At 41.3% G+C, this 20,977-nt stretch overlaps 1 protein-coding gene across 5 annotated transcripts in view; it reads left to right on the top strand.

Moving 5' to 3' along the window:
• The first annotated feature begins 8,589 nt into the window (after positions 1 to 8,589).
• RAF1 (Raf-1 proto-oncogene, serine/threonine kinase) overlaps positions 8,590 to 20,977 on the top strand; it is a 45,042-nt gene continuing 32,654 nt past the window's right edge. For 2 of the 5 annotated variants that reach the window (XM_062008585.1, XM_062008580.1), the window contains exons 1-2: positions 8,590 to 8,722; positions 20,128 to 20,182. The gene's annotated coding sequence lies outside the window, so the exon portion shown is untranslated. The other 3 variants (XM_062008582.1, XM_062008581.1, XM_062008583.1) reach the window with 3 other exon arrangements.

Genomic DNA, 20,977 nt, shown 5'->3' with positions numbered 1-20,977 from the left:
ACAAAACTGCTGTCTCAGCAATAATGTTCTAGCAGTTGCTTAAGTTCTTCTGTCACTGGTTTAGGTGAAAGGCAGAAGATGGGCTTATATAAATTGTTGCTAATTGAAAGCTCCTGTCTCCACCAGAAATAAGCTTGAAGTTAAGAAATGTCTGAATAAATTAATCTGAATACATCTGAATATTAGATAAACATCTTGAAAGTATTAAAAATACTCAGGTACAATCAGACATGTCGATACTCATTTCTCTGCAGTTGCTGAAAGATTTAACAAATCTCCTAACGCAGCACACTAGAGTTTTGCAGTGAGGCATAGCAATAGACTTGTATGTTTGCATTCCTTTGACCTGATGTCTTTGCTAATTACTGTTCAAGTAATTTAGTTGTTTTGCTCATAGCATTGTTTTGGGTTTTTATTAACTTGCAAAAAGAAATTAAAAAAGGAAAAAAAAAGTTCTTAGAAAAATAAGACCAAAATGAACATATTTTTTATTAGAAGCTTTAAACATAATTAAACTGATTTTTCCATTGGAGGAAAAGCACCCCCTGATGCATATAATCCCAACTACCACCGGCCAGTCTAAGGGAAATCAATTTGTAGGAACAACAAAAAAGCCTTAATAAATGACATGACATACCTGACAAAAACACCCCCCACCTTTATAATCAGAGATTGAATTAGCCATATATATAACCATTATTTTTTTAAACAGCATACCTCAACTGGTGTGTCATCTTACAGAGCTTCAGGTGGTGAGATCTACTGATGTGCTCTGCCGCTGCTGAGAATGACGCTGATACCTGTAACAGATGTGGTCCATCAGCACATACCCAAACCTTCCCAAATTCACATTAGTCTCGCTCTGAAACACTATGTCCCAGCATGCTTTAGACTGGTACATTATGAACTTACACTTGTAAAGCTACCAAGCTTCATCAGCTTCATAAAAATCTTTTGCTATTGTCATATTGTCCTTCACAGGCTGTTTCTGAAGCTATGTGCTTACAACAGAATCCTGACTTGTCATACCCTTCTAAGCACAATTTGCTGCATGTGACATTGAGACACAAAGTATCAAAGTCTGGCTAGCTAAAACATGGCTCTATTGCTGATGGTAATGTATGCCTTTGATCACCTATCTTTGTTTATCTGAATGTTTGAGATGAACTTGAAAGACAATGGATAAATAGGCTTGTGCTGAAAGCCAAATGCTTTTTTATCCCCCCTTTACTTTGCATAGCTTTTTATAACAGAATCCAGTGAGAGTTACATTTCTCTTAGTTCATGAATGTACACATGTGACTAAAATGGACTTTTGTCTTTTTGGTAGATACACTGAACCTTTGAATGATGCCAGGGATGATCACCTTATATCCACATTCTAATCAGTTTGGCTTTATCTGGGAATAGCAGGGCTGGAGAGCAGCTTGGATAGATACAGCTAGACTGCTTTTGATTCCCCTCTTAGAATCTACCTTTGATAAAAGCTGAGTGTGTGTCAAAAAGAGTATAAGTGAGTGTTTCTGTACACAATACAAACACATGACCACAGGATTAGATTCCTTAGAATAGCTACAAAAAAGAAAGTTGTCTTTTATATGAAGAATCACAACAAACAGGATTTATACAAACAGAAAGGGGAGTTTATATTTTTCCTTCTGTTGCCTATCATCCCTTCATACACTTTGAACATCTACATGCTCACATGTAGTCACATATGTATGTACACACATCTTCCTATGTTACCCTTTTACTACCAATTCAATACTCATGGTTCTTCACAAGAAAGTGAAATTTTGCTGTACATTATTACAACAAACAGTTTCTGGAGAAGCTGAGTAGTGAATGTAGTTCAGTTACCAAACTCTAGGAATTGTCCATGCACAGGAAAAATAAGGCATAGCTTGAGGTTATTTCAAATCAGCTCATCAGCTTCTTTATGAAGCTCTTATCAAGTGTAATAAAAAAATGTTCAGCAGCTGAGCAATTTTATATTCAGGCTTGGTTCTAAAAATGTCTGTCAGGAAAGAGCTACTTATGCTTTGTTATTTTTAAACTGTAGTACCTATCTCTGAATAGATTTTATTGTGGTTAGACTTTTTCAGAAAGTCAAAATAAACCAAATAAACCAGTCTGGTTAGGTTTCAAAAATAGAATGCATGTATAAATCAACATGCTGTATATATTGTCTATGAAGTAAGAATGACTGTTCAAACAGCCATAAATTAAAGCCTTTAGTTCTTCCTCCTCTGTTGGAGCTCAAATAATGCTTATTCAGACTATTTATTCACTGTGCAGGTGGCACCCAGCAGTTCAGCACCTCCACATTAAGTTTATAAAGCATTATTCTAAAATGACTTTGATGCTTTGACATTCTCAGGATATGGTTGTATATCAACTGACTTACTATGTTTGTCTTACACTCACAGAATCACAGAATGGTAGGGGTTGAAACGGACCTCTAAAGATCATCTAGTCCAACTCCCCTGCTAAAGCAGATCCACCTAGATCAGGGGGCACAGAAATATATCAGGTGGGTTTTGAAAACCTCCCAAGGAGACTCCACACCCTCTCTGGGCAGCCTGGTCCAGGGCTCCCTCACCTGAACTGTGAAAGAGTTTTTTCCTATGTTTAAATGGAACTTTTGTGTTCCAGGTTCGTCCCATCAGGCCTTGTCCTGTTGCTAGATACAATAGTAAAAAAGTGGTGCCCCAACCTCCTGATATGCACCACTGAGGTATTTGTAAGCCCAGAACTGGACACGGTACTACAGATGAGGCCTCACCAGGGCAGAGCAGAACCTCCCTTGACCTGCTGCCCACACTCTTCTTGATGCCCCCAGGATGCCATTGGCTTCTTGCCCACGAGGGCACATTGCTGCTCATCGTTAGTTTATTGTCAACCAGCACTCCCAGGTCTCTCTCTGCAGAGCTGCTCTTCCACAGGTCACCCCCAGCCTGTCCTGGTGCAGGGGGCTTTTCCTCCCCAGATACAGGACTCTGCATTTGTCCTTGTTGAACCTCAGATTTCTCTCTACCCAATTCTCAAAGCAGTCCAGATCCCACTGAATGGCAGCACAGCCTCTGGGGAATCAGCCAGTGCTCCCAGTTTGGTGCCAGCAGGGAACTTGCTAAGAGTCACTCTGTCCCCTCATCCAGGTGGTTGATGAAGATGTTGAACAAGACTGGCCCCAGAACCAATCCCTGTGGAACTCCACTGGCCACAGGCCTCCAACTTGATTCTGTGCCATTGATCAGCACCCTCTGGGCTCTGTCATTCAGCCAGCTCTCCATCCACCTCACCATCCACTCATCCAAGCCACACTGCCTGAGCTTTCTGATGGGGATGTGATGGGAGACAGTGTCAAAAGCCTTGCTGGTGCTCTCCCCTCATCTAGCAAGACAATTACACTCCCATAAAAGTCTCTCAGGTTGGTCAAGCAGGATTTCCCCTCAGTGAATCTGTGCTGAGTCCTCCTGATAACCATCTTTTCCTTCATGTTTTGAGATGGCATCCAGGACGAGTTGTTCCATCACCTTTCCATGGATGGAGGTGAGGCTGACCGGCCTCCTTTTTGAAGGCCTGTGGCAAATGCAATGCTATCCAGATTCTCAATCTAACTAGGAATCCAACTGCTATCCCTCTGATACATTTCCAACTATAGAAAAAAACCCACAGCTATGGATGTCTAACAAAAACACAACTCTACCTCCCAGACACAATACAACAGAGATCACTTTCAAACCACATGGCTTTAGTGATATTTTTACTTTGTTATTATGTTTCTTTCATTGGCTTATACTGCATCTGTGTAGGCAAGGTCTGTAACAGCCAGTAAGTTGATGGGCAGGGGCTGAGTTGGGCAGCAGGGACCATTGTCTGTCAGCAGGACCTGTGCTTTACATCTCGGGTTTCAAAGTTACGACCAGCACTCTCATGTGTCACAACTTCTTTTCACTGTAGAAGAAAACTAAATCTTGGTAATAAGTACTGCAAATGAGTATCTAAAATTCAGGAAAGTAACTTAACTCATTCTGTCTGGAGAAGAGTCTGAGAGAACTGGATGGGGTAGTGAAGTGCCTCTGAATTTTCTTAGAAGCAAATTGCATGGCACTGAAACTGGAGAACCAGAAATTCTCTGCTGCACTGCATATAACAAGCCCAGAGACACTGGATATCTCTAATACCATAAATTACAGTAGGAGCATATGGAGGACTGGAAAACTGGTAGGGAGTTTGTTGAAAATTTGAAGAATGTTTCATGTAAGACTATCAGTGAAGAAAGGCTATTGGGACTTCTTTTCTCTTTCAGTGAGAGATTCTTGTTTATTGTTGCTGGAGTTGCTCTTGCAGAATACTTTTTACTGCAAGGCTTAATGAAAATGTGCTTAAATTTTGCTCTGAAGTGTTCCCAACTAAACTTGTACTGAAAGTCTCTTGCAATCTGTGTTTTTGTCATTTTAGAAAAATTGTTAAGTTTATGTAAGAGCAAAACAAACCCCATGTGAGTATGAATGCCTAATGGATGGAATCCAGTCTTAGAGATGGAATTGGTTCTGGAATATACCAGTCTGCAGAGGATAATAGTCCTTGCCAAGCAGTAAAAAAGAAGAAAGAAAGGAAAAAAATGATGATACTAACTTAAATCTATATCCAGAATGAAGTGGTGAACAGATAAGGCAAGACTTGTTAGCAGGCTTGTGGAGGCAACTATGGCACAGTGTATTTAGCTGAGACAGTGTGTCTCACAAGAGTGTGTGAAACTGCAGGACAGCTCTTGGTAACCGTCTTAAAGCATTTAAACTGGCTTCACCCTGAAAGTAAATAAACTAAAGGGAACTTAAAAATAGATGCTGTTATTACTTTGTGTTTCAGTATCTCTGAGGTTTATATCAGGCAGCCCATTCTGTATAATGTAGTACATGACTTGACTTTACACTGAGACGAAGACTTACTGAAGGAAATCCTTGGGTTTGGAACCTGTAGATACACAAACCTACGTAACCGTGTCTTACAGCCTGACTCATTTCCCCTTTTTGAGTGCAGGAATTGCTTAAATGGATCTGCTTCCAGAATCCAGCCTTTCCAGGGAAGTAATGAAGTCACCATGTGCTTAATCTGCGACTGATGCTAAAGACTGAAGCTTTTGTGAGGAGCTGTCCTTTGCACTGTGCCTATGTGAAGTCAGCTGTTAATTTCATGAGGAAGAGAAAGACTCCCAAGATTTAGCTTCACTGTTTGGCTGAAGTGATGCTGAACAGAGTGGAGAAAGGCATGTACCCATAGCCAGCCCAGCAGCAACCACATTTCACTGGATATGGATAAAAAGTTAAGAGTTTGTTCAGGATAAACCAACGAAAATAATTAATGTGAACAAGACTGTGCTCTGGTTTCCATTCCAACAAAACAAGTTTACTGCTTTGTTACCAGCTTCATATATTAGATGGCCTATTGTTGGAGAGTAGTGCATGCAATTTAAATTCCGATGCACGAAAAACCCCAAACAAGCCATAAATTACATTCCCACCTGCCTTCTTTGATGACTTCAGTGACAGGGGGAAAGTCTCTCAGTTGAACTATAAAATAGAAATGGTTTACACACCATCATTCAAATAAGATATTCCTTATTGGGAGTACTTCTGCTCTAGGCTGCTATTGCTGGATTTGTTCAAGGCCACTTTCTTCCTGGCCTCTCTATGTTGGACTCCTTTTGTATTTAATGACTTACATTTTTCCTAAGCAATGTTTCCTCACTAAAAAAATCCATTCTTATGGGGGAATAATACAACAATTTATAGCATATATCAAAATAGCATGCAGAAGACAATGCTTTGAAGGTGGCTCAGGCTGAAGTACAATGGATAAAATGGCAAAGTTAGTCCAGAGCAATCCTTGGCTTGAGGAGTAGGGGAGTAAGATTTGATGCACAAAATTCCATAATAAAGGGTGTGTCTATATACATTTCTTCTTTTTCCCCAGCCAGCATTACACTCCTAATTCTTGCTACTCATTCTTCTGAGGCTTATAGGTACATTTATGTACTAAAGATACAACTAAGGTTAGATGGTGCCACTTCAAACACTTGAGTTTTTTGAGACTCCAAGTCATCACAGTTAAGTAGGCTGGGAGTACAAGGATATTGCACACAGCAAACCAAACTACAACGAAGAAGTACTTGGTTTAACTTTTACATCTTCATCTTTTCAGCACTCAACATGAAACTCAAAGTGGTCACTCAGAATCATCCATCCTGCTTTTAACTGTCAGGAAACTGCAGCCTGTGGAGCTGAGATGGCTTTGCCTATGTGATGTACCCACTGGATGAAAGGGAGCTCCCAAGCCTGCAACCACTGGACAGATTTGTCTAATATCTCAAATAACAGTTCCTGCCATTTAACTCAGCCTGCTCTAACCCCCAGTGGCATTGGTTCTCATTCCTTTTCTGACCACTCCTTGGGTTGCTTTTTATAGAGGTAGAACATGCTTTAGATGGTGAAAATGTAAGACTTGATTATGTGCCTAGATGAGTGAAAGTCGAATACCTGGACATTCACATGTTAAACACATTGTAAATCCAACCACTGCACACAAACATAAACCAGATCAACCTCAGGAAGAATGCTAATAATTTACAGTTTAGTTTGGAAAGCTTATTGCATTTTTGTTTCCCTTCTACTTTACTGCTGTAATGTTTGAGTTTCTTTGCTTGTTTCCTTGTTTGCTTTTCTTTCTTGTAATTATTTTATTTCCTTGCATGTGCTACACTGTTTAACTATCTGAAAGTTGGCTTGCTTTCCTCTACATCTGTGGTCATTTGTTCCATTACTATAAACCTAGATCTTTCTACTCTTTCAAAAGAAGTTTAAAATGTTATTCTGTCCAAACCACCTCTTCTTGAGGTAGTTATCTCTCTTTTCTTTCCAAGCCTCTCATGGCATGTTTATTCATATTTTATATTACAGCATTTTAAGCTCCTTTTGCATACTTTGCAAAAGCCTGTACTACTGTCTACCATATTAAATGGATATGCCTGGTCTTAAGCCATATGAATATTTATTGCACACACTGTTGCTTTATTTGTTTCTCCTGGCTCAGCTCATTGCTGCCAGATACATGGATGTGACTGCTGTTGTTATCATGTAAACTGTGTGTGTGCAACAGAGGACTCCTTCAGTTTCAATGTGACATTTCAGAGAGAAGCTGCTCTGTAAGAACTGGAAAAGAATCATTCATACTTCAAAAATTTTGTCTTTGGTTGATATCACTTTGATCTGGATTTGTTTTTTCTGGGGGCTTTTTGGGTAGGTCTGACCCATGGCAACGGGAAAAAGAGACTAAATGCTTTTCCCAATAGAAAGCTTGATATCTCTATGTCTTCTAAGAGACTGCTACACAGGTTTAGCTGAATCTTTCTATCCTCTAAATTGAAGGCATTACTACACTGGAGTAAGTGGGTAACTTGTAGTATATACGGGGGTAAAATACTGAACCAAAACATTCTAGAGGTATGGAAATTTCTGCTTCAGCCTTCTAGAGCTCCTGCTTGCCTCCCCCATTTCAATCTAACTACTTGCCAACCACACTTCTTCCTGGAGAGCACCTGTAGATAAAGACTTTGTATGGGGATTTTTTTCTTATTTGCTCCCTTGGAGAGGCAAGCTCAACATTGCTGCTTTCTTGTCCTTGCTGTGCCTCTGTGAGGTGAATGTGACTTCAGCTGAGCTCAGGCCTTGGTTGATATCAGAATAAACTCTTTTCTGTAGAGAAATCCCAAATAAGGTTGAGAGTTGTGCTGGAGGCTCATTTAATTAACAATTAATATAACTTATATGACTGTAAATGCAAACATGTATGCTCTTTAAAAACAGTCCTCGGAGAGCCGTTTTACTTTGGAAGGGTTATCCTTCCAAGTTTTGTTTTGGGATGACAAATTAACTGCATACCACTTAACGTGCAGCGCTGCATTTTCAAAACCTGACCTAAAATAAGTTAGTTTGTGGTGCACTAGCTGTAACTTAAGAGGCTGCAGAGGCCTTCAGTACCTTTTCTGTCGGTACCCGGAGGCCGTGGCGAGCTGTGGAGGAGCCTGCTGTCCCACAGCTGTTCCCTGTCTCCTCCAGGAAAAGAGGCTGCACGTTCTGTTTTCCAACTTCTCCCCAGATACCTTTCCCAGCAGCTCACACCCCACCCCGCTCGACACGTACCGCCCCTTGGGAATTTCGGGCTGTCTCCCTCAGAAACAGGGGGTGCTTTTGCACAGGTAAGACTTTCGGGCTGAGCTCTGGAAGCGCGACTGAGGCAGGTGTCGGCCCGGGGAGGGGCCGTACGCAGCTCTCGGCTCACTCGCTGCCGATGTTCCCCAGCTCGGCTCCCGACAAGCGGTAGGAGAGTGACGGCGGGACCGCCTCACCTCCCTCCGCATCCCGACGCCTGAGCTGCGGCCGCCTCAGCCGCTCCCAAATGGCGGCCCGCTGAGGGGGCGGGGGAGGAGCGGGAGATCGACAGCTCGGCGCTCGCGGCCAGGCGCAGAGGCGAGGAGCAGGAGCAGGACGGGAAAAGAAGGAGAGACAGGAGAAAGGGAGGGAGCCGAGTGCCGAGCGATCGATGGGCGGAGGATAAATGTCTCGCTGAGTGTGAGGCCGCCATTTTAGATGAGGAACGAAACGAACAGCGCCGAGCGGGACGAGAGCCTGGAGGGAGCTGCCGGGAGGGAGTGACATAGGTAGGAGCGAGCGGCGGAGAACGCGGCAGGGAACGAGGAAGATACGGGCTCCCCATTCTCCCCTTTCTCTCGGGCTCTCCGTCGGTGCTGGCGCCTGAAGCGGCGCCGGCTGCGCCCAGCGGTGCCTCAGCCCCAGGCGCCGCACCAGCCTCGGCTGTGAGGGAAACCAGCGAGAGGGAGGGAGCGAGGGCGGCCGTGCGTTCCTCTGACGGAGACCGGCGAGGACGGCGGGGGAAGCGGCCGACTGTGTACGTGCGGGTCGCGGCTCGGCGCGGAGCGCTTTGCGGTGGGATCGGGTGCGCGCCGCGTCCCCTCCGCCTGCGGGGCCGGCGCCACTGCGCGGGGCCGTCCCGTCCCGTCCCGTGCGCCGCGGGGCCCGCGCCGGCGCTCCCGCCCCAGAGGAGCTGGCCCGCACCCGGCAGCGGGGAAGGTGTCACAAAGCCCGGCATAGGGGGAGGGTGCCCGAGGCCCATGGCGGCGGCGGGTCAGGTGGGAGCAGAGGTGCGTCGTGGCGGCCGCCTGTCAGTGCCAGCGCGGAGCCCCGCCACCGGAGCCGCCTCCGGGGAGCTGGCGGGGGGATGCGCGGCCGAGGCGGGTGTGCCCCGCAGCTGGGGCCCCGCAGAGCCCGGCCCGTGGCGGGATGAGCCACGGGCATCCAGCGGCACCTGGAACGGTGCCCTAGTCGCGGGGCGGAGGGGCGGGGGGATGCCCAGCGGTGGCTCCGCATGCCCGGCCTTCTCGAGTCTCCACTGCGCTGCTGGCAGCATTGTCCCTGTTGAGCTTCCAGCGGGGACTCCCTAGCCTTTCTGTTACTCTGATCTACTGTCTTATGAACGGAAAAAGCATTTAAGTCGTATTGGCATAACAACGCGTTCTGCTTAGGCATTCTTCAGTTTGAACTGTGTGCTTGGTTGTTTTTTCGGCTTAGATTCAGTTAAAGAAAAAGACGTTTGAAAACTGGAATAAGATTCTTTAGTTTTCCGATTTTTTTTTTCTTAAACTGTTACAACTTTATAATTTAGAAATAGTGTTATTCCAGAGCTAGGGCTTGGGGATTTTTGGACTCTTTGTTTTTTATCTGTGGTACACACAAATGACCTGCCATGCTAACAGCACCATGTCTCTTATCCATTGTTTGTCTTGCCTGCATCAGGCTGAAATACTTGTGTAGATTTTTTTTCTTCCCTTTCTTAGCCTTTAAGTGACATTTATAAATACAGAGATGTTAGCTAGGACGATGAGATCTCAAAACCAGTTGTAGTGGAATTGCTGCAGCAGAGTGTGCAATTGTAGGTTGTCGTAGTTATGCAAAACAAGAATGGTCTATAATGGAATAAGATGAAGCTTCTTCCAAAACTGAAACCAACTTAAATATCTGAAAATAGTTTTATACAAAAGACTTTGAAAACGGCTTTTATTTTAATGCTTGTGAAAAACTCGGCTCCAAATATTGCCTAAAGGATCACTGCATTATGTAAAACTAGGATATGATTTGAATGGACATGCTTATCCTCTAGGACATGTCTGCAGTGTTGGTGCAGGAGAAAGGATTGAATTGGTGAATGTGAGAGTTAATTTCAGGAAGTTCAGTTACACATGTGTCTGTGGACACTCATTCAGAGTGGAAGTGGCTCTAATTTAGTTTGTGTTAAAGAAAAACTTCTATAGGTAAACCCTAAGGCTATAATTAATTTTTAAAAGGTATGGATCTCTATACATGCTCATGAAATGGATGACTGAGCAATTTAATCTTAGATTATTAAATCAGAAGTGAACAAGATTACTTGGTTGGAGCACTGGTGCTTTCAGAAATCTGGAATGTGTTTTTCATATGGTTTGTTGCCATACTTAATGTCTTCAGGACTGGACAACTTCTTGTGCAACACTGCTGACTAACCTACTTTGAAAGAGATTTGGAGAGAAAATAGCAGAGAAAATATTTCTTTTTTCAGTGGAATGCCTTTGGTGTTTACCTGTGATTGTCAATTTTTTATTCTTTAACAACAGCAAAGTCTACTCAAGGAAGTTACTGCTGTCTGAGGGCCTGAACTTACTACAACTTATTAAAATAACTCATATTTATATAAACCACAAACATGACCCACGGAAATGATTGGTCAGCACTTCTTGGTATGCTAAATCAGCACTAGCTTCTTCTGGGACATATACTCCTCACCTCCCCCCAGTTTATTTATTTGGCTCCTTCACTAGTGGGAAGCGGCAGTTGAGGAAAAAACAAGTTTTCCTTGTTTTCTGTATTTGAAAACAAATTAAATTGAGATGATGAGAGCTGTTGGTTCTAAAACTTCTGTAGGAGATGAGAATGAAAAGCTCTTAGTTCAAATTACTGTAAATAAAGCTTCAATCAGTTAGTTTCAAATGCAAGAGTTGTCCTAATGATTTCAGTTCTATTATAGATACAGCATGTTTAAATTACTTTTGTGTTCCTAATAAAGTTATGAGAGTGAATGAACTAACAAAGTCTAGTTCAATACATATTTCTTTCAGGGTCTCTGATCACCTCTGCTGCAAACATTCTGTTCTTAGCTTCCTTGACACCTTCAGTCATTCCCATTGCCAAACCTCTGTAAGACCTCCAGCACCCCTTGTTTCCCCACTTTTGCTATTGCCTTGCTGAAACCATCTCCAGACATTTTCTCCTCCTCTCCCCTCTATTCCTGTGTTGCCTGTCTACCTTCCTGGCCTGCCAGCTAGGCAAGAGGGAGGGTTTTTGGTTTGGTTTCCTCCTGTGGTGCTAAGCTGCAGCTGACACACCAAAGGCTGATGGAGAGCCTGGGAGAGCAAAAGATGATTCTTCCATACTCTGGCTTCCTTTTCCATAGCCCATGGGATTTTCGTGTTCTTGATACTTCTTACCTATCAGCTTAGTTGAAATAAGTTAATATGTCCAAGAGTTGCTGGAGGAGAGGCAGAAGGACAGCTGAGTGGCAAGATCATGTAAGACTAGTCGCCTAGGAAACAAGGTGTTTTCGTGCAGTTGAATTTCCAAAACTGCCATGCAAAGTCAGCTTGAAACAAACGAATAATTGAAAAGGACGATTGTTTTGTTAGAAGTTAGTTCCTGGACCATCTTCTAAATTAAAAATGCAGAAATGTAAAGACAGTGCAACTTTGCATGAAGAAAAATAGAAAGCAAGGTTCTATTTCGTGTGAAAACATCAAATTGCATCAATCAAAGTTACCTTTATTTGGGGAAGGAACAAAAATAGTTCAATCAAGACTAAAACTTGTGATGTAACTAAAATTTCAAGCATGGTAATTTTAAGACCAGTTTCACTAAGTTTCACCTTGGTGTTTCATTTGTAAACGAGCTGATGTGTTTACATCTGCATTGTACCGATGTTGATTGATTTTTGTGTAATTGCTTATGCAAAACCCTTCAGTGTTTTCTGGGATGAAATGTATCCACTGTGAACTGAGTAAGGTCGTGGTAACATTTTGTCAGCTCCAGAAATTAATTGAAAGAGAAGTTGTTGTAACAGTAGGACATCAGGTAAAAATGCTGGCTTTTTGAAAAAATGAACAAAGTATTTGGACAATAAGCATGGATTAGCTCATGAGTTTTGAGACAGCATGAAGTAGATACAGCTTACTCTGTATGGGTAATACAGATAGATATTTAGAGATGTTTCTAATTTTTCTGAAAAGAAAGTCTGTTTTGGACAAAGTTCTGTGAATAATTCTCAGTGCTCCGTTGCCTCTTGCTGTGTGTGCTATTTTTTTTGTAAACAATGATTTTGCTTTGAAAAGCAGCTGGCGCACGTTTATTCCTTTAGTGACTTGAATATTGTGTTTGTACTATAAATGTCATCTGTTTCACACAAAGTTGATTTTATTGCAGCAGTGTGGACTGACCTTTTACAGTTTAATACATTATGGTCATCTTGTGTACTGAAATGCTGCAGTGCATACAGTAGATGAGGATAAACAAAGTGCTGGTCTTTGAGTCATTTGTAAATGAGTAAAGCGTTTTCTTGGTCGACTTCAGAGCTAAGAATTATAACTGGTAATTAATAAACAGACTTTACACATTTAAGCAGCATAGTCAATGTGATTGAGTTATACATTTTCCAGATGTTTTTTGCTAGCTTATGGGGAATGACAAGCTTTTTAGAGACAAGATTTTTAAGGTAGAAAAACTGGATTTGTGTAGACCAATGGAGAAACAAATGCAAGTCGCTGGATTTGTTTGCAGTTGCAGGTGTGTCGATGTTCTGCCGTTGATTCCATGCTTGTTCTGCACGCCTGCAGAAATGAAGCAGAGCAGCAGCGCTTTTAAATCAAAGCTGCTTGGTTTTAACTTTAGGCAAAAGAGTTTTAGAATTGCCTTGCAAATAATCAGTGCATGTGATGAGTGTGTAAGTGACTCTGCCGTGTTTTCTTTGCACTATCTGAAAATCTGCAAGTGGGACCTGTATCTCCAGCTCTTCTGATATAAGCCCCTTTTAATGTTGTTGTTGTTCTTGGTTTCATTGCTCCGTGGAATCATTTCACTTGCTGTGTTGTGGCTCTCTGCAGACTTTGAGTAGTTTGTGGTAGTACTGCCTGTTTTCTTACTACTGCATTATTTTGTTTCATTTCAGGTTTCAACTTACCTTACATACTTGCTGTTGCTCTGACCCTAAAATATTTCATTTCTGACAAACAGCTGACAAAAGGGTATTAATTAGTATGGCATTCCGATTGAAATACGTAGTATCAGCTCAGAGCAGTTGAGACATCTTGTATATTTTTAGTTCACAAGCTAGAGGGAGGTTGCTTCACTAACTTGCAGCTGGGCGTGGCATGGGGTTAACCATATTAATTAAAGCTGGCTCAGAGGTTTTGACTTTAAAAAAATGGCTCAGAGCCCCCATTGTAGTCTTCTGTTACATACATTTTTTTTCACTATAGAACAAGCCAGAGTTTTGAAAATGAGTGTTTGAGGAACACCTAGCTGGAGAGACTGCAAGGGAAATGCAAGGTAGCGTGCAGTTGGAAGAAAGATGTCTTTAGTGCCTTCCTACCTCTGTGTGGCTAGTATTGAGGTGAATATTGAGGTGAATATTGAGAAACTTTAACATATGAGTAATCTTTCTGCTTCTTTTTCCTTTAATGTCTTATTTTTCTAGTCATTTGCTTCCAGTATATGTCCCTGTGAACTTTCTCAGTAATTTGTGGTAGCTTTTACGTATTCCACTTTCTTGTTCTGTTCTCAATCATTTAACAGCATTTACTCAAAGTATGGTCATGCTTTCAATATTTCCTAGAGTGGTCTTTTCAATCTATTCCTGAATATTGTAATACTGAACAGTCTATTAAAGATGCTTCTCGCTTTACCCTCTTGCTACCTGTGGAAGAGATGAATTGTGTCTCCCCCACTGTGACTACATGTTGGACAAACAAGTAAATTATCATTCTTTTTTCTTTATTTGATATTTTCCCTGTGTAGAAGAAACTAGTTGTGAGGTTTTAGATAAGACTTTCTCTGTAAAACTGAAGGAAAGGTAGTGAAACAGGCAAATATTTGTACATTCCCTTTTGTTTCCATAGAGTTATTACAAAACGTAGGCACACAAGAGGGATAGTCCTGCAAAGTATTACAGTAAATGTAGGGAGAATCGTTAGATTGGAAGCTTCAGTGGTGGCAATGTAGCTGAGAGGAAAGAACAATAATCATATTGTAACAATTTATTTATTGCTACCCAAACCAATACTAGTTACCTTATTCCTGGATGATTGTCATAGAAAGTACATTAATTTTTGTTTTTTAAAAGAAAAAGCAAGGTGGATTTTAATTCCACTTCATGAGAAGATGAAAAAGGCTGTAACTACCTCTCTAAGCTTTCAGTTCAAAAGATATCTTTTGATATAGCAAGGATTTTTTTTAAACTTTGTTTTAGAGGCTTCATTGTAAGTTTCAGTGAAAGTTGATCATATTTATGACATAAGGTGTAACTGCAGCTTTATAATTCCTACCATTCTATGATTCTATGAAGTTCAGAATTTACTTAGCAATTGCTAACTTCAAGATTACTGACAGATTAATATTTTCCTTATTTTCACAGTTTCTGATTGAATTTTAATTCCTTCAGGTTTAATCTATTACAATAGTTTTAAACAATTCTTCTTGTTGTCATTCCATGGGTGTTTCTTTTGTAAACCCTGCACTATAAAACTCATGGATTAACTATGGCAAATGTCTAAAATATCTCTACTTCTGAATTTCCATGAAACCTATGTATGTTTCTTCATATGGAGATACAACAGCAGGGCCACTGTGTGCAAATAAACATAGTTTTGATTATACCAACACTTCCAAACTTAAAGGGAGTTGAAATAATGATCATCAACGTATCTTCTTAGATTGAGGGGGGAAAAAAATGTAGCAGTTACTGGGCAAGCTAAGTGGAATTCTGCCTTTTTTTTTTAAATAGCTTTCTTTTTGCTGACCATCTTCCTCTCCATTAACTTTTGGAAGCTATGTCCAATCAATACCAGTCTCTGGGCATGAGCAGGCAGAAACCTGTTTATGGTGTTGAAGGTGGGAGATTACTGGTTTCCCTTGTTAGAATTAGAAAGCTAAGCAACTTCAGTCACCTGTAAGCCAAGCTGCTAGCTAGGGAGCATGAATTGCTTCTAGCAAATCAACATTTCTGTCTTAGTTTGATCACTGATCTAACAGTTTGAAATGTTCATTTTGTGATAGTTGTGGTCAGAGTTGTTATGTAGAAACATGGAAAAAGATCCACCTAAAGTGCAGATGCACAGGGAGTGGTTGGTGTTGAGGGAGGTGTGTTTGCAGAAATGGGCCAAAATCGTTGGAGGATGGCACATACATGACTACAAGAGAATGGAGTAAGTTAAGTAGCTTCCAGAGTTTGCTACAGCCAAAAGAAGCAACAAAGTGTGCAAGCCTCTAATTTTATGCTGACATTTAAAAAAAAGAATCGTGTTCTGAATTACATCATTCATCTGTGCTAAATGCTTTGGAAGCAAGCATAAAGCTTACACAGGCAATAATAGCATGCTGAAACAAAGCATTTGTGTCAGAGTGATACAGTAGATTGATTTCAGCTGAAAGTGAGTTCCAGAGCTTACTCTTAGATTTCTCAAACCTTTTAAGTTGACCGTGTAACTTGCTCACTGGCAATCAAGAGGTTATAAAAAGAGAGCCAGCTGATGTTGCAATCTAAGCACCAGCCATATAGTGGAAAGACTCTCCTTTGGCATGTTCACTACTGCTATTTTTACTTATTCCAGTAAGAACTGCCCTTGTGATGTTACATTACAGAACAGTACCTGGAATTATTTTGTGTTACAGAAATGTTGTATGCTCTGGAGAAAGTTTTGAATATAATTGTCAGGCAGATTGAGATTAAGGTTGTTTTACACTTGAAAATATTTTTGCTCTGTCATCAGAAATAGTACTGCCACTGGAAGTATAAGGATTCTTTTCCTTTTGTTTGCATATTTTATGTCTGGCAGAGGTTTTTTTGTTTAATTTTGGTTTTTGTATATTGAGTGTTTTGTCTTTTTCAGTTTATCATGCAGAGACTTCAAATAGGCAATATGATTTCATTTCTTTAAAGCCAGGGAATTCACAGCACAGCCCAGGAATAAAAGTAGTGCAAGGTTTTTTGTCATAACTTCTAAAAATTTTGATTTTGATTAAATTTATGTTGATGATTCCTTCACATATAGGATGTCACCTGTGGAGATGTATGACTATCCGAATCACAGTGCTAAATGTCTAATGCTTGTGATTACCTAATCTTAAGTACAACATTGACCAGGTGAATTTTCTAAAACTGTCAGCATCTAGTTAAAAGCAACTTGGAAACACAAATGCAAATACATAATTTAAAACTCTGTTCCAAACTCTTGTTCTTGCTATTGGTGCAATTAGATGTGTATTTGTAGCAGAATTTTTAGTTTTTCAAAAGCAGTGGTTTGACACTGAAGTATGACCAGTGATCAACTTGTGCAAGTTCAGCATTCTCCTTACAGAACACATGCTTCCCTCATTCCTTCTCTTGTACTGTAGAATATCTCAGGTGGAAATCCTGCCAGTAGGCAAACTTCCTCCAGGACAGAGTGGTTTTCTTCTCCCTTGGTTTTACCATTGTCTTAGGTGAACAATTCTACTTTGATGGTTTAATGGAATCTCACATCTGCAGTAACAGCTGGTATTTTTGTCAACTCTTTTGTTTCTCAAACTCTCCTGGTTGCCAGAGTATAACTGGCTGACTAGATGAGGGGAGAGCAGCAGATGTCATCTATGTTGACTTCAGCAAGGCTTTTGACACTGTCTCCCATCACATCCTCATTAGAAAGCTCAGGCAGTGTGGCTTGGATGAGTGGATGGTGAGGTGGATGGAGAGCTGGCTGAATGACAGAGCCCAGAGGGTGCTGATCAATGGCACAGAATCAAGTTGGAGGCCTGTGGCCAGTGGAGTTGCACAGGGATGGGTTCTGGGGCCAGTCTTGTTCAACATCTTCATCAGTGACCTGGATGAGGGGACAGAGTGACCCTCAGCAAGTTCCCTGCTGGCACCAAACTGGGAGCACTGGCTGATTTCCCAGAGGCTGTGCTGCCATTCAGCGGGATCTGGACTGCTTTGAGAGTTGGGCAGAGAGAAATCTCCTGAGGTTCAACAAGGACAAATGCAGAGTCCTGTATCTGGGGAGGAAAAGCCCCCTGCACCAGGACAGGCTGTGGGTGACCTGTGGAAGAGCAGCTCTGCAGAGAGAGGCTTCGAAGTCCTGATTCGTAATAAACTAAACATGAGCAGCAATGTGCCCTTGTGGACAAGAAGCCAATAGCATCCTGGGGGCATCAAGAAGAGTATGGGCAGCAGGTCAAGGGAGGTTCTGCTCTCCCTCTACTCTGCCCTGGTGAGGCCTCATCTGGAGTCCTGTGTCCAGTTCTGGGCTCCCCAGCTCAAGAGGGACAGGAAAGTGCTGGAGAGAGGCCAGTGCAGGGCCACCAAGATGCTCAGGGGACTGGAGCATCTTCCTTCTGAGGAAAGGCTGCGGGACCTGGGGCCGTTCAGTCTGGAGAAGACTGATGGGGGAATCTCATTCATATGTACAAATATTTAAAAGATGTTTGTCAAGAGGATGGGGAAAAATTTTTTTCTGTAGTGCGAGTGACAGGACAAGGGCTGATGGACAAAAGCTGGAACACAAAAAGTTCCACTTAAGTTTAAGAAAAAATCTTCTTTACTATAAGAGTGACAGAGCACTGGAATAAGCTGCCAAGGGAGTCTCCTTCCCTGGAGGTCTTCAAAACCTGCCTGGATGCATTCATGTATGTCCTGCTCTAGCTGGACCTGCTTGAGCAGGGGTTGGACTAGATGATCTTCCAACCCCTACCATTCTATGAATTCTGTTAGCAAATGTTCTTACTGAATTTTGGGTTTTGTGTGTATCTTTTTCATGTATCTGTCAAGAAGAATATGCGATTTGTATTTTTTTTTACTCCCTTACATCTGTCTCTTTGGTTGCAGGTAGAAATACTGTGCTTTCCTTATTGACTGTGAGAGTTCTCTCTTGTGGCAGATTTTGCAATAAAAATGCTTTGAGGTTTAGGTCTGTAAAACCTGTGCCACCCCATCATTTTCTCTTCTCCTTTTCATTATTAATCCATACTGACTGGATTCATTTTCTCAAGGTTTATCCCAGACTCTTTTCACCTCTGTTTATAGCTCATTTTCCTGATGAACTGGTCTTTACAAACTTCTCGACCTTGTAGCCTTGTGTGAGGATCCGAACTGTATCCTTGATTTTATCCATGTGCTACTTGTCAGCATAGCTACTTTTGAAAAACAACCAACATTTTGCCCTCACCCCACCCATGCCTATCGTGGTTCTTAAGAAGATGTCTTTCTCTAGTCCCTTGCTTAGTCTTGTGGTTCTTATGGTGGTTTTGTTTTTTTCCCTGTTTCTTCTGTGCTTCTGGCCCCTGTGTACTTTCTGATCATGTCACTTTCCACACCTTATTCCCCAGTAATGTCATCTGTTAAAAAATTATCACACAAGCAATGCCTCCTGCCCCCTGATTCAGTGTGGATTATTTTCTCGGTATGTCATTATTGCTGACTGGTTGTCTTCCGTTAGCACTAAAGATCTCGGCTTTTCATCTGGTATGTGAAAGACGACAGAATGTCTTCCTCCCTTCTCCCCAGTCTCCTTGCTTATCTTTTTTCTGTGATGGAAACCATATTCACAATGTTTTTCTGTCATGTTCCTCAGTGTGTGCTGTGGAGGTATGCAAGTTGCTAAGCAGAGTAAATGTACAGTTCAGACTGTAAGTAGGATCTAATTTTAAATTGCTGAGTGGCTCAAGGTGGAGATCCCAAAGCACTCTTCTGTTTTCTTGTTAGCCTTGGTGAGTTTGCTGTATTGGGTACAAATTCTTTTTCCTCTATCCAGGAGAGAGGATATTGCAACTAAAAGTGATCAGCAATCTAAGATCTCTTCTTGATTTTTTTTAACATGAAAAAGTACTTTCTTTTTTTTTTTTTTTTTTACTGTGGAGTGTGATCAGACACTGAAACAGGTTGCACAGAGGGGCTCTGGAGTGTGTATTAGCACAGATGCTTGAAACACAGCTGCTGTGGTCCTGGGCAGCCTGCTGTAGCTGGCCCTGCTTGAGATTGGAGGTTAAATGATATCAAGAGGTCCCTTCTAGCCTCAATGACTCTGTGACTGTGTTACATCTTTGCCTTCTCCAATCATCCCTGCATGGAGTTGTTTTAGAAATTGCTAATTAAGATGGGAACTCTGGGTAGGAAAGCATTTTACTATCTAGTGACTGTTTTTGTATTTTTGACTTACACTTCTTTTGTTTTTTAAGTAATCTGAGCTTTCAGTATTTTAATCCAGACTTCTTCAGCTTCCTTAGGAATTCTTGCTCATAGAGTTGATGCTTGTATACAAGACACAGATAGTCTTCAGAGGCCTGGCTTCTTATTACTCATTTGTTTGGTTTGGATCCAAGGTTTGTCATAACATTTGTGAGTCATCAAGGTATTTCTGTGTATCAGTGAGGAACTGATGTCTGAGAAGAAAGTATTCAAGTTGTATTCAATTTTTACTTTAGTGAGTTTTTAGCTGCAAAAGATTTTTGTGATGTTCTTGAATGAGATGATGCTGAGCTGGAGTAGCATTTAGTTGTCATGCAGTCTTGCCATATGCAGCATGTCTCATTACACTGAAATGTTGCGTGAAATGCTGAAAGGTTTTAAGGCAGTGAAGATTAACAGTAGAAGGATGATATTATTTAGTGTTGTTGTGATTCACAAAATATTTTTCTGCTATTAATTTGTCATACTGTGCATGTGTATGAATTTGTCTAATAACATAGTAAAAATCTTCTGGTTTTGTGTTATCTTCCACAGATGATGTACTTCATCCTTTTGTCGTAGGACTTCATTCACTTAAGGAAAACTAAAGGTATAGATAACTTTCTCTGGTTATCTTTCTCTTCCTCCTTTCTGTGCCCTATTCTTTCTTCTGAGGTCCCAAGGTCTTTCTTGGAGGAAGGGAAGTTTACCACAACCGAGCTCTGTGGTTGTGTCCCTTCACTGCTTCTACAGTTTGCTGTTTGATTCATTTGGGTTTGTGGGTTTTTTTTAATTCCACGAAATTGCTATGGTACCTGCAGTCATGTCAGTGTTTGCTTTACCAAGTGTGTGTTTAATGTAAGCTCTTACTTTAGTCAGTCTCTGTGGATATTTACTTTGCAGGGGGAAGCCCTTCCTCAGTTTAGAAATTTAGATCTTGAGTATTTGCCTATCTTCTCCAAAGATCATTTGCTTTTCCACATGACTACAGACACATCGTGAATAATCCAGACCTAATGTAATCATGTCTGTGACATTATGGTACAACTGATGGTCCTTTTTGGTTTGTTTTTTTCTTTCTTTTCTGAGATGCTATCTCTGAAATAAGAAGTCTGTTAGGGCATTTTTTAAAACACGTAAAAACCCACCCAAACCTGAACTGTTTATTTCATGGATGTATTTAGTAAGATAATGTATGATAGATTTAAAATGGAGCATAACTTCTTTTTGGAGGTACTCAGAACAGTAAATGTCATAAGTAATTTTACTTGTGTACAATCTGTAATTTCTAATGATATTCAATCTTTATTTGCAATTTCATGGAGGCCTCTTTGCAAATATGAGTGCATAGGAAACAATAAGATAAAGTCAGTAGAACTGTCCAGGCAGTTTGCAACTAAAATGC

The sequence above is a fragment of the Colius striatus genome, chromosome 15 (genome assembly GCF_028858725.1).
Source record: "Colius striatus isolate bColStr4 chromosome 15, bColStr4.1.hap1, whole genome shotgun sequence".
Classification (NCBI taxonomy): Eukaryota; Metazoa; Chordata; class Aves; order Coliiformes; family Coliidae; genus Colius; species Colius striatus.
The sequence above is the reverse complement of the archived record's forward strand: the minus strand, read 5'-3'. Positions and strand labels throughout refer to the sequence as shown.